This window comes from Myxocyprinus asiaticus, chromosome 23, assembly GCF_019703515.2.
Source record: "Myxocyprinus asiaticus isolate MX2 ecotype Aquarium Trade chromosome 23, UBuf_Myxa_2, whole genome shotgun sequence".
Lineage (NCBI taxonomy): Eukaryota > Metazoa > Chordata > Actinopteri > Cypriniformes > Catostomidae > Myxocyprinus > Myxocyprinus asiaticus.
The window spans coordinates 18,958,024-18,968,057 of record NC_059366.1 but is presented as its reverse complement, the minus strand read 5'-3'; positions in this window follow the sequence as shown (position 1 = coordinate 18,968,057).

Here is a 10,034-nt window from a genome sequence, read left to right as displayed (position 1 = left end):
TTTAAAGGGAAAGACAATCCTTAACTAAATGTAACTTCACATTGTTTCAGTTTTAAAGGAATAGTTCACCCCAAAATGGAAATTTTAACATTACTGTGTTAATTAACCCTAATTTTGATCCAAATCCATTTGACTTTAAAAAAAAAAAATAAATAAATAAATAAATTAATTATGGTACACTGAAGAATCTTTTTCAAACAACAATGGTTCGTAGGTATCACAACTGTCAAGCTCCAAAAAGGACAAAAAACACACCATAAAAGTATCATAAAAGTAGTCCATATAACTTATGCATTATATTCCTATATATGTTATTATTAAGTCATTATTGACCTAAAATCGTCCCCTCCTCCATAGCTCTGAAATATTCATGTCTGCTGTCAGATCCAAAAATGTCTGGGTTTGATATCACTTACACCAAAATCTATTGGTTCTTGCTTGTGTTGCAACCGAATGCAATATGCCAGTTTGAAAATGAGGATCAAAGGATAATATTCCAGAGCTGTATAGAACACAGGAGTTGTTTGTGTTTGGACTACTTTTTTGTGCCTTCATGATGCTTTTTTGCACTTTTTGAGCAAGACAGATGTAGATCTGTCACTGTATATACAGTAAAAGAGCTTTATGAAGGTTCTTCAGAATTTCTCCTTTTGTATTCCACAGAACAAAATAACAGCATATGGATTTGGAAGGACATGAGGGTGAGCTTTTTTGGGTGAACTATTCCTTTATAACTATACTGTAAAGCGATTAAAAAGAGACAATTGTCACATGTTGTAAACAACTAAATAATTAAATAAGGATGGCATTTCTATATCTCTTGCACGGACTGATTGTCATGGTCAATTTGTTTTCAGTCACTGTGGTATGTTTTCCTCAGGATAAACACAACTGTGAACAGCTGGACTCAACTAAGTTTAGCAATGATGTTGGTTTTCACTTTCCCTCAGGGCCCAACATGCCTTCGCAGGGGACTGAAGGGGGCTGAAAAATACACATCTGGAGGCCCAGCTCCAGACTGTATTTGAATTATAACAACTGGATGATATTGCCTCCCTTCTCTTTTTTTTCATCACGTCTTGGGAAATGTTTGTTTTGACTCATCTCCAAGGTATAGCCATAATCATTTGGAGATTTCAGGGATGCAGAGAATATTTTCTTCCAAATCTTGGTGAGTTACCAAGTGTGCATCTTCACACAGGAAGTTGATCACAGTTTTTAATGCTTTGTCACAGCAATGAAATATTAAAATATTTTTAACATTTGCAGTTGTAACAAATGTTCTATAACACAGCCAACTGTAATGCAATGCATTTTTCACAGAAAAAAAAGAGCAAATTAGCATCTTTAACTTTAACTCTTTAATGCACCACAGAGTACATTGCCCTTTTAGATTTCAGTGAAACCTGCATGACCATTCGCCTCTGAGTAAAGACGGCTGTGTGTACAGGTTGACTGAATTATGAATATCTGTGAAAACAGACAGTACATTTTTATTTTTATTTTTATGTAGGTTTAAAAAATATGGCATTTGAATTATTGATAATTAAACACAAGCAGGTGTCGATCCAGATCTTTAAACAAGCAGTAAATATTTGTTTAAGTCATATCATTAAAGGGTGTATGTTTGTGTATTTGCTCATTGTATGCATATTAATAATTGTGCAGTGTGAATATATGTATCCATATGGTTCTGCATCATCAGCTGCATACTGGAACTGAGGCATAGGAAATATCAACATTTACCGTCATTCCTTTGAAAATATGATTGTAATTTTATATTATTCATGCTATTTTTATATAATTGATATTATATCAGATTCTATAAATATGGGATGGTTGATACTTGTGTCACAGCTGGTCTTAAAAACTGGTCTTAATGTGGAAAAACAAGGATCAAGGAATGGATCATTAAAAGTCAAATCTGTCTGTAAGTAAAAAAAAAAAAAAAAAAACAACTCTTAAAGGAACAGTTCACTAAACATTTTTTTACCCGAATGTTTTTCAAAACTCTATTACTCTTTCTTTTACTTAACACAAAAGGAGATATTTTAACAAAGATTGTGGTCCATCTTTTCAATACAATGGCAGTTGATAAACAGAGACTTTGAAGCACAAAAAAGGATCTAAAAGTATCATAAAAGTTGTCCATGCTACTCATGAGTCTTCTGAAGGCATCCGATAGGTTTTGGTGAGGCACATGTTTTCATGTGGGAACTTGCTTTGTTTTACCACTTTGCAAAACTACAACTAACTTTAAAGTGAGTCTCTATCAACTGCCATTGTAATAAAGAGAGGGACAAGGATATTCATTGAAACATCTCCTTTTGTGTTTTTGCATAAGAAAGAAAGTCATACGGGTTTGGACCGACATGAGGGTGAGAAAATTATGACAGCATTTTTATTTTTGTGTGAACTATTCCTTTAACAACATTAATATATACATATGCCAAATTAAATACTTGCCTGTTGTTTTTGTTTAAATAACCATATTATAATGGGTGTGCCAAAAATTTTCATATGCATTTGTCAATATGGTTTTCAGAATATGATGTATATGAATTAAAATAAATGTTACACATTGCTACATTCCATGTTTTAATCAACAAGTAAAATTGCAGAGTTAATATGCAGAGACAACTATTAGTAATCCATTTGAAGGCTAATTTTCCTGAAAATTGGAAAGAATTTGTCTCTGTTGCCCTACAAAATTGTTCTGTTTGTTTTGAGTGACCCATCCAGCCCAACACAACAACACTGAAACAACCAAATGAGTTGGGGGCGGGACTATCTGTTTGTTTGAACAATGACAGACAGGGGGTGTATACAGAAGGCTGTTTTGAAACATTGTTTATTTTTGTAATGCCGTATGGTGGCGCTAGTGGTGCAGAAATTACACAAGGGATATATCAAAGCCAAATGCAGTAAATATGAATATTGAGCATGATGTCTGGCTGAATAACTAGCTGCTACATAACAAACGTAAGTAGTTAGCTATATAGCTAACATAATGCCTTGAAATATTTGTTTGTACTGTAAGTAAAAATAGACATCCTTGTCTTCTGTTTTAAGACATACCAACATATTCCTTTCTGTTTCTATAAGGAGGCTTTTCCTTTCAAAAAGCATTCCCATCATCTGCCAAATTTCCTGAAAGACACATCTGCAAGTCCCTCCTTAGACAGCTCCACCACTGCATCTCTTCAAATCTCTCTCTATCTATTGCTGATGGATGGTTTGTTGTACAGTGAGCTGAAAAAAACAGCCACAATTCTTCAGGCCTGGAATAATGAGCAGAGAGCTACATTGATTTAGCTTGGGGCTTACAGCTCGAACATCTGGCCTGGTTGGCAGCCACAGTCAAGGCCGGCATTATTGGAAAGCTTTCTTTGGAGGGTCCAGATGCAGAGAGAGGAGGATCGGTACAAATGCTACAGATGGAAACGCTGGAACAGATGATGTGGTGGGCAGTTCCCGCCACCGTTGGCACAGGTAGTGTGTCTCTAACAGCTGGCTCAGGTTAGGCATTCCTGGGAATTGGTGCCACAAGGCAAATGTTCGCACTGGCAGAGGTTGTGCTTGTGGTACATAGACACACTGTTGGTACAGGTATCATCAATCAGGCCAACCGTGGGACTGAATGGTAATATAAAATTGTCCATCTTTGCTTCTGTTTATGTGATTTCTGTTAACTAGACATTCACTTGCAACTATATTTATAGCAAACAACTAATTAACAACAATGCATGTCTTTATTCTCTATTCTCCCCCTTGTAGCCAGGAAATATATACTGCCTTACATAGCCAAAATGTGGTAACTATGCCTAGACTCAAACTATCAAAATGGCTTCAAAGTTTTTCAAATATCCATCCAAATGTTGATTATTAAATCACTTAGTCTCACTCTGTTTTCTCTGAATCTGAGCATAGTTGAGCCAAACTCATTTCTCACAGTGCAGATCACTGTCTAAGGGACAGGTCCCTTAGACAGTGTCATAACTCAATTTAGACAAAATGTGTAGTTACTGCGTTTTGCCTTTGCAGGAAGTTACACTATGAAAAGTGGTACTGTGCAATTGTTACCTTAAAGGGTTAGTTCACCCAAAAATGAAAATCTTTCACTATTTACTCACCCTGATGACATCCCAGGTGTGACTCTTTTTCACCAGAACACGTTTGAAGAAAGATTTAATTGAAATATCTTAGCTTAGTAGAGCATTAAAATGCAAGTGGATGGTGATCCGACTTTTGAAGCTCCAAAAAGAACAGACAGTCAGCATAAACGTCATCCATACGACTCCAGCGGTTAAATTAGATGCGAGAACTGACGCACGTGCGACACACATGTGACACACATGCGCACACATGCGCAGTTTACAACTGAGTAGGAGGAACGCTGAACAGAAGCTTTGTTGGTTTTGGTTTAGATCTGTATTTGTATCCGTTTCATTACTAATAATGGTGCATTTGTGTGCTTATCCTGGATGTCCCAACCGAGAGAAGAATGTGAGATCACACGTCCATAACATGCCAATGCAAATACATCACATAAGTGTGAACAGTGTGAACTCAGCACTCTCGTGAAGCAACACTCAGCACACTGAAGGTATATGGAATTTTGATCACAAACATGGCAGAGTGGTCATACAGTGATGTCACATGAAACAGGTCAATACTTTGAATATGATTAATGCCCTTTTTTCTAGACCAAGTAAAATCCTTAAATCAACTCTATTGAGTATGCTGTAATGCTATAGCAAAATAAAAAAAAAATACAAAAAACACATGTTGTGTGTCAAGTAGACCCTAAGCTAAAAATGTGCTTCATGTTGTGACACCTAAATTAACATTTTGTTCGTTTGTCATGCAAGAACACAGAAAGAGATGCAGTTTGAACCCAAATGCAGAGTTTAATGATGAATAACCAACAATATATACAAACTGAAATATAACTAGGAAGATGATAGGTACAGGAATAAATACAAGGAGACAAATGTTACATGCTAATATAGACAAGTCTACACCAAGAGTGAGGAAACAAGAGGGAATATATACAGCACAGGTAATATCAATACAAGGAACAGCTGGGAACTCTGATGGGAAACAGGTGCATGTAATGATATCTGGAAGGTGCATACTGGGAAATGTAGTGTGGAGAAAAACTGCAACAAAAGTCCATGAAATTGTCAAACTAAGAGTCTGTAAATATGAAGGGATGATGACATGACAGAACCCCCCTTAATGGGTGGCTCCTGAAGCCCAAAGACAGATAGTTGGCAGCCCAAGGCGGAGCTGGCAGACTAACAGGGGACCGGGGAGGTGCAGGCGGACGGTCTGCCACCGTGGAAAGTGGTAGACATGGGCAGTGACGGGGAAACTACCTCTGTGGTCGGAGACGCTGACAGCAGCGGGAAAATGACCTCCGTGATCTGGGATGGACAAGGCTTGCAACACTAGCTCTGCGACGGACAAGGCTTCTGGAATAAACTTGTTGGCCGTGGCAGGCTTGGGCGCTGGCTCGTTGGCCATGGCAGGCTTTGGTGCTGGCTTGTGGAAAGTGGTAGACATGGGAGGTGACGGGGAAACAACCTCCATGGTCGTAGACGCTGACAGCGGCAGGGAAACGACCTCTGTGGTCGGAGACGCTGACAGCGGCGGGGAAACGACCTCCGTGGTTGGTGATGCTGACAGTGGCTGGGAATGCTCCATGATCACTGGAGCTTGGGAAAGAATAGCCCCCCCCACCCGCCCAAAACTTTTAGGAATGCGGGGAGATGAGTCGGTTTGAGGGTTACGGTGGTGGAAATGATCTCCTCAGTAGAGCGTGTTGGTAACAGTGAGGGGATAGCCATATCATCCTCTTCTCCTACCATGAAGGCCAACCCACTTAAGCGAAGGGTGAAGTCAATGTACTTCCAGATAGCATTAGAGAATGAATTGGCTCTTCCAACCCAGCCCGAAAACAGTCCTTACACACCACATCTTTAAAATTCACTTTATAAGCCAGAGCACAAAATTTCATTACATATTCCTCAATAGTACGATCTCCCTGGTCGAGGCAAAGTAACTCTGCTGGGTTCATCTTTGAGTCTAGTCTTCTGTCACACAAGAACACAGAGAGGGATGCAGTTTGAACCCAAATGCAGTTTAATGATGAATAACCGACAAATATATATATATATATATATATATATATATATGTATGTATATATATATATATATATATATATATATATATATATATATATATATATATATATACACAAACTGAAATATAACCAGGAATTAGGAAGATGATAGGTACAAGAATAAATACATCAGTGAGACAACTGTTACATGCTATTATGGACAAGACTAGACCAAGAGTGAGGAAGCAAGAGGGAATATATACAGACACAGGTAATATCGATACAAGGAACAGCTGGGAACACTGATGGGAAACAGGTGAATGTAATGATGATATCTGGAAGGTGCATGCTGGGAAGTCCATAAAAGTGTCAAACTAAGAGTCCGTGAACATGAAGGGATGATGACGTGACAGTTTGTTTTTTTCACATCAGAAATCGTATTTAATATTGCTGTAGCAACCTGACTAAAAGTAGGTTACACCGACAAGAAAAGTTATTTTTAAGAGTTAGATGAGATCAGATAGATGCAGATCCTTAGGGTAAAATGTCATGTTACCACCTTTTACAACGTACACTGTACAAAAAGTTAACCTTTAAAAAAAATCCATTTGGATTCATAGACAGAAAAAAATACCAGATTTTGTGTGGGGGCTGTGTCTGAGACTGTGAATAGGATGGTCTTGCCCAGATGTATGTGTCTGGACTGCTCAGACTGGCACAAAGCTGGCCACTGCTCTCTGATGGACATCTGGATAGCAAATTGGTTAATGGTGCCTCCAAGCCAAAAGGTAGTCAGCCATCACTTCTCCCTGTAAAGCATGAGCTGCCGAGGATCTATGTTCCACCTACCCCAGGAAAACATCCCCCTACAGGCCTGAGAAAATCTGGAGAGTTGTGCTTAGTCCAAAACCAGGTCTCTGGAGGGAAGCAATGCAGGATGTGGGTTTTAAGACCATTGAGTTTGTTATAAAGCTAAAGGATATTATTCCTCTTTAGTGATGACTTCAGGGTTCCAAATAAAAATTGGTCTGCTTTAAGATTTGGGTATAATATACAGAGTGAATATTTGTACATCTATCTTATTCCATATAGTCAGTTTCAGAGCATCTGAATTTCAAAGAGTTTTGCAGGGTAGCTGGACATACCAATGGCACACAGAGCACACAACACTGCTCCAGATTCAGTTACAGGCAGATGTGATTAGACAAGCAGATGTGAATGTGTATCAGACCTTGAAATCATAACACAACACGTATTAATAGCCTAGGCCTCCAACAATATTTGGTACACTGTTTTCACAAATGATCCATCCAAGAGAAGTACCATCTCGATTGCTGCCATTAGAACATGTGTATGCATGTAAATAGGAATTGTTTGGCAGAGAGAAGTAATAAACATTGTTAACTGTTATTTCAACAAAAGTTTATTTTGTGGCTCAATCTTCACCATCTGTGGATAAAAAAGTTAAACACACAGCAGTTTCCCCTGATGCCTGAATCCTAGAGGATGTGCCCTCCCCCCAAACAGATGTATGCACCTCCAGAGGCTTCGGGTGAGCTGTGAGAAGGAACAGCTGTTCCCCTGCCTAATAAGAGGGTTGCAAGTGAGACAGGTAGGTCATGAATTATTTATTTGAAATGTTATTGTTCTTAGCTTCTGTTAAAAATATCACTGGATCCTACAATCATGCAGGAACTGATTTTTAGGGTACATTCATTAAACTTAACTATGTGTTATGAGGAGGGTGCAATTCATAAATTGTGTTAGCAGATTATGAGTATGAGCCCATGATTTGCCATAACAGAGTTCACAAATGCCATGATGTCTTATTTTCTCACTGTTTAATGGGGGTCTCTCTTCTCAGAAGCTTTACATTTTACATTTACATTTATTAATTTAGCAGATGCTTTTATACAAGGCGGCTTACAATGAGGAATACAACATAAGTGATTTATCCTTGGGAGGCAGTAATGAGAGATGTGCTGTAATACAAAGTTGCAAATTTAGTGAAGCACAAGTAGAGAGGAAGGTGAGAGACAGTGGTGAAAGAATGGATTGAGATTTTTATAAGAGGAAGAAAGAAGACTGGGTCAAGTGCTCGCAAAACAGATACAACTTTAGATGTCATTTAAAGGTGGCAAGAGAATCAGATGCTCGGGTGGAGTTTGGGGGACCTTTCACCAGCGAGGAACAGTTGAAGTGAATGGACGGGAGAGTGAATTTGTGCCTCTGTGAGATGGCACCATGAGGCGCCGCTCACCCGCCAATCATAGGTATCTGGAGGGCACATAGACTTGAAATAGCAAGTGTAGATGGGGGGATTTTTATTTGCAGAGCAAGAGATTGTTTTGTAAGCGTGCATCAATGCCTTGAACATGATGCGAGCAACCATTCGCAACCAGTGCAGTTTGATGAAGAGAGGCGTGACGTGTGCTCTCTTGGGCTCGCTGAAGACCAATCATGCTGCCACGTTCTGGATCAATTGCAGAGGTTTGACTGTATATGCAGGAAAGAGCATTGCAGTAGTCCAGTCTAGCTATAACAAGAACCTAGACAAGGAGTTGTGTAACATGCCCAGATAGGAAGGGTCTGTTCTTTCTAGTATTATACAGAGCAAATCTGCATGATCAGGCTCTGGTACTCTGTTAATCTCCAAAACAAAAGATATAGATTTTGTGAACATTTCATACTGTTTTCCTTCCTTGTGTTTTTTGTCTTGTTTTTGATGTCTAGGGTTCAGTCATGTTAAATTAACCTTCTGATGCATAGTGTCCAGTATTACAGTGATCAAATTTTCACAAGCCATTTTTAACCATTCAGGGTGTGGTGTTACATACCAATGATTCTTTATGACTCTCCTCTTTTTATGTCATTTAAATTTTTATTTTTATTTAGAACAACATCAGTTTAATATTGTTAACATTGTAAAATCCGCAATTGTTATATTAAGGAGCTGTTGCCTTCTGTTTGTCATGTTTATTCTGTTTTGTTCTTGTTTTCATGCCTTTTATTTTAAAGTTTAGTTCCTGATCAAGTCATGTGGTGTCATGTCATGTGATTTCCTGTTCCCTCATGTGATCTTGTCATGTGTTTCCCCTGTTCATGTGTCTTATTTTCATTGGTTTATTGTCTAGTTATCTTGTTATCAGTTCTGTCTTTTCATTGATTAACTTGTTTGTCTTGTTACCCTTGTCCATGTATTTAAGCTTCATGTTTGCCATTGTCCATTGTCAGGTATTGTGTGTTAATGTATTGTTGTTGTTTCCATGATCAAGTCAAGTCTAGTCAAGTCAAGTCAATTCATGTTTACATCTATGTTTTGTTTCATAGTCTAACCAAGTCATGTCAAGTTTAGTTTAATCAAGTTCATGTTTATGTTTTGTTCACGTTTAGAGTTAGGGATTCTGGATAACACTATTTATAATAAACTGCACTTGGGTTCTACACTTCGTCGTCTTCATCTTCGTCTGCATTGTCATTACCAGCGCCAGCCTAACGTTACAGAATACCTGACCGACACAAGATGAACCCAGCAGTTCAGCTCCTCCGTCTACGCCAGGGGAGTCGTCCCCTGGAGGATTATGTGGAGGAATTCTGCGCTCTGGCCTGCAGGGTGGATTTTAATGAGGTGGCCCTCAAGGACTATTTCCGATTTGGACTGAATGAGCCCATCTCTTCTCTGATGCCAGGCGGTCAGAGTACCCACAGCCTGGCTCAGTATATCGATCTTGCCCTGCAGATTATTGGTTCTACTTTCACTGTGCGGGAGGCAGATGCCGAGCCAGAGTCCCACGCCATGGCTGCCGAGCCAGAGTTCCTCGTCATAGTCACTGAGCTAGCACCATCTTTTGCCCCGGATCCTGAGTCTGCCCCATGCCATGTCACAGCAATGCCTCAGCCTGCTCC